Genomic DNA, 5,000 nt, shown 5'->3' with positions numbered 1-5,000 from the left:
CTCGATCTTCTTCGTTTCTATACAGCGATTCGTTTTCTAAACAATAGTCATAAATCACCAAAAGACCTTCTAGTATTTTCATTGCTCAAATGACATAGGAACAATTATAGGAATTAAAATTTATAGTATTTCACTACAAAAGATTTTATTCTTGGACAAAATATTTGGCAAGTTTTTCTTAACCACCATTTCATATGTAGTTTATGATCAATAAAACGTGAAGGATTCATAATACCAGGATATTTATTGCAATTCACATTTAATATCAAATAGATAATTGGTAGATACAATAATATTAAAGGAATATAATGAAATGGAAAAAACGCACTTCCGGAACAAACCGAGCTTTGATGAAAATTAATTAATTTTTTTAAAAATGTCATCACGTCGCGTCTCATGCCACGCTTTTGTTAAATGGCACAATATGAGATCCAGATTGCATCAGAAAATTAATTCTAAAAGGCCAAGGAAGTAAGACTTTTCAATCGTAATTAGCTCCACTCATAACAGGACTCATAAGCTCCGAGAAGACTGTGAGAGAGAGAGAGAGAGAGAGAGAGAGAGAGAGAGAGAGAGAGAGAGAGAGAGAGAGAGAGAGAGAGCCAGGTTCCGAACTCCCTTCAAGCGACAATCACTTATCTCCAAAAGCTGAAAAACATTAAATTTTGGAAGGTCAAGGTCACGGTAAAGCAATATGTTCAATTACCGTAATAAGTTTGTACATCGTTGTCACAGAGACTTCAAACTAGGTTCATATTAGAGTGTAGGAAAGTCCACAACAATTAATACATTTTAGGCTCAAAGGTAAAGATTAAGGTCAAGCAAAAGGTCAAGAAATAAGCTGCCACGGTGGGGGAGAGAGAGAGAGAGAGAGAGAGAGAGAGAGAGAGAGAGAGAGAGAGAGCAGGTAGAGCCAGGTTCCGACCTCCCTTCAAGCGACAATCACTTATCTCCAAAACCTTATGTTCGAGACAAGGTCCTTAAACCGAATATATCTAAAGGACCTTGCTTCGAGACAAAGTTAAGCAGCTGGTCCTTTCTGCTTGTGACGAAAGGGAGCCAACACTGACTGTGGCATGCCCACTCTTTCACAATATTCAAATTTGTGTAAAAAAAACATTTGGAAGTCACTCCTTCCGTGACGTGTTCGAGTTGGAAGTCATCTTACTACCTCCAGTTGAACTTCAGCCGCCATTCTTCGACCTTTTGAGACAAGTAACCGTACCAGTATCATCTCAGCGCCTGAACAAAACTCTCCAACATTCTATTTAGGTATTTCATTGCTCTACTTTCCTGCCTGTTTCCCCTCACCATCAATACTTTGAATTGATTTAATTTGTTATTGAAAGTAAAGGCGAAGCAACATTAATTTTCTTCGCAAATATGTTTGTGAATAAACATAATATTCGTGAGAATACTTTTAAATTCCTTTCCCACATTTCAATTGCTGTTGTCAGTCCCTTCTTGTTTAGAGCCTGAAAGAACCTATAAGATCTTAAGAGTAATGTAATACACACACACACACATATATATATATATATACATATATATAAGCATCACGTTCTAATGTTTACCTTAGATGAATTAATCCAATAAGGATTATTTTAAACGAAATAGATTGGTTCCCTTGTAAGGGAAAAAAGTTATATTTTATGCGATGTATCTTATATAAAAATCAATGAATAAAAAGTGCTGTATGGGTCAGCAACATTTTGCAAGCTGTTATATATATAAATAAACGTCCAATGGGTTTTCCTAATTGCAACAATAGAACAATTGAAAATTAACCTAAAAGAACGAGTAACATACTAAGTGTATGTTATATAGAATTAAAGGGAACTAAATTATGTTTCAAGGACCATAAAATAGCATAAAAAAGTGACAACTGTTGAAATCAGCCACTGATTTATCCAGTAAAAAGTACGTGAAAAACGAACACGTTCCATTAGTTATGTAGGTCACAGTAGAATAAACAATACGCGTTGCCTAAAATCTTCCACTAACCCCCCTCCCGACCCACACACGGCAAGAAAGCAGTCATAAATAAGAGAGAAATCTCAAGAGCAGACGAAACTTGACTAGCGCAATACTGATGTCACTGTTATGAAAAAGACAACTAACTCAATTGACTTAACTTGGCCACACACGAGCGCACACGCACATCCCCTCGAAAACAAACACCACCGTTAATAACGCTGTGTAATAACTAACCTAGGAATAGGTCTTTATCTAATGTTTTCTTTGCTTGCTGCGTGTATATCATGTGAAGGCAAAGGTCATCCTTTTTAAACAAAGCACTTTTTTTCTCTCTCTCCCTCTTTTTATATCTGACATTTTACGAACAATTCATTTTATCTCAAGATTCAGCCGTATTGTCTCTCTCCTGTCGTCTTGCAAGCAAGCATTAGTCCAGACAAGTAATAAAAAGAAAGAGCTTATAAATGACATTAAATCTTTACCGGCAACAAGAAAATCGCCCCAAGCCGAACCCACCTCTAACCGCATGACGAGATTATGACAAGCTGTAACTCAAAACCTCATAGCGACTTGTCACTTGTGCAGCACTCGTGAGTCTTATCGTCTATGTTAATCCAAGCCGCTTCTCAAATCTTAACATCAAGGGTAATGTGGACAATGCCACGAGCTTCAACCTTGAAAGACCAGACACCAAGAGCCACTAGGGACCTCGACGAATTCTACGACTTAAGGGTGAATGGTTTGGAGGAGAGAAGGTAAGGGAGTCGTCAATAATTGGTCTTAAAAGAGAAATGAAGGATAGATTTTGAAATAAATTGTCTAATTTCTGTTGGTCAAAGTCTTAAGAATTATGAACACCTCCAAACTAAATTTCTTTCTTTAAATTAATAATGCCTCTTCCAGTATTAAATTGCAATTTTGAATTTTCCTAAAAATTTCCCTAGATATAGGGTAAAGCACTCTAGAAATGTCTTCTATTTATTCAATTGCTCACTACCACCCAACCCCCACCAACAAATATGGTAGAACAAAAGATTCTCCTAAACATCTAGTCCATACATATTCTAAAATACTCTCACAAAATGCTACACACAATAGTGGCATTATAAGGATAGGCAATAAATTAGAACAAACCCTACTAAGAGGAACAACGTTATAGTAAACTACACTGATTGCACGTCGAAATTATAAATATAGTAGATTCACAGTTAATGCATAGCTCGCATGTTGAAAAAAAATCACACTGCACTGTCATAAGTTAAAGAATTAGTTAACAGACAAGAACTTTTTGTTGAGAATCTCATTTAATCTTAGAAACTTGATAAACCTGACAAGCCAAATACCTCATTAGAAGCATAACTTTTTGATCTACGTAACACAAATGTCTATTTTTATCAGTCAAGTTGTCACGTCAATTAAATTAAATCAAAATATGGACTCATGTTCTCCTTGTCCCCCCACTGGCGTTCAAACTAGCTGATGCTTTGAACACTAATTTACATACCAAGAATTGTGTTACATCCCGAATGTTGTGTCGTGAATCCTAAATACCAACTGCACTGACGTAAAGACGAGACGTCAAGAGATTTCTGTCATGAATTTATTTTTAAAAATGACAAATGCTTCATCAGATGTAATAATGATTTCTATACAAACACAGCAGGTTTGTCATGTAACAGTAGATGGTCTAACGGAAACTAATTTAATTTAGTGATACTACAGTTTGCAGAGGATTTTAAGGATGGAGAAAATAGTCAACACTGCTCTGAAGGAATTTTAACATTTTATTCACTTTTGACTCGGTAGATTTCTTGATCGTTTTTCAATTCGTCTTTACTTTATAAAATACGAACACAAAACTAACTTTATGAACAATGGCGACTAATCAATACCCAAAAGTATCAATGAAACACTTGTCATTGTTAGATATTTAGCTAAACACCCCCATGGAAAGATTGGTTGAACAATAGCAAATTTCGAGGACACCATAAAAAACTGCCAAAATACTTGGAAAAAATTGGGTTTACCTTGATCAACTTAGCCAATGTCACACAATGGTAGAAGAAATTTAATAAATTCTACCTCCTATATTATCAATTCCCACAATTATAGGTCTATAGTTATCAAAATTTATTACCTACTACTAACTTATATGCTGATGACACTGTCCTCACTAGCAGAACACCACAGGATTTGCAATGCTTGCTTTCCATAAGGTATGAAATATCAAGAGGAAGTTGGGCTCAAGATACATAGAAGAAAGACAGGTGATGAGAACGGAGTATGCAATGGAAAATGAAATATCATTAGAAGCAGAAAGGATTAACGAGATGGAATCATTTAAATATTAGAACTATGATCTCTAATATAGTGTCTCTAGAATTGGAGTTTAATGAAAAGATTGAAAAAAGAAAATCAGACAATGGCTAGGATAAGTGAAATTTTTTAAACAAATCGTCTGAAATTAAATTGAATGGCAAGACAAGATTAGAAATGAAACTATAAAAGATTTCTCTAGTTCCATATGTGGAGGAGATTATGGTGAGGGATAGATGGATATGGTAAGTTCATGCTCTTCGCGCTCCCCAGGAGATATTAGTTCACCAAAATTTTTAACTGGGCTCCAAAGGTCACTAGAAGATTTGGAAGACACAGGCCTACATGGCTGAGGACTATGAAGCGTGCAGTAGGAGATGATAAATGGAGAAGTGTCGATCCAAATGGTAACCGAGGCCCTTTGCGTCAATAGGCGTAGGAGAGATATGTATGTTTATATATATATATATATATATATATATATATATATATATATATATATATATGTATATATATATATATATATATATATATATATGTATGTGTATATATATATATATGTGTATATATATATATATATATATATATATATATATATATATATGTATGTATGTATATATATATGTATATATACATGTATGTATGTATATATACATGTATGTATGTATATATACATATATGTATGTATATATACATATATGTATGTA

At 34.4% G+C, this 5,000-nt stretch overlaps 1 protein-coding gene across 1 annotated transcript in view; it reads right to left on the bottom strand.

The window, feature by feature from the left end:
• Window positions 1-5,000, bottom strand: part of LOC137649452 (thrombospondin type-1 domain-containing protein 4-like) — a 106,183-nt gene that overhangs the window by 16,826 nt on the left and 84,357 nt on the right.

The sequence above is a fragment of the Palaemon carinicauda genome, chromosome 11, assembly GCF_036898095.1.
Source record: "Palaemon carinicauda isolate YSFRI2023 chromosome 11, ASM3689809v2, whole genome shotgun sequence".
NCBI lineage: Eukaryota > Metazoa > Arthropoda > Malacostraca > Decapoda > Palaemonidae > Palaemon > Palaemon carinicauda.
Note: the sequence above shows the minus strand (reverse complement) of the source record. Positions and strands in the feature narration are given on the sequence as shown.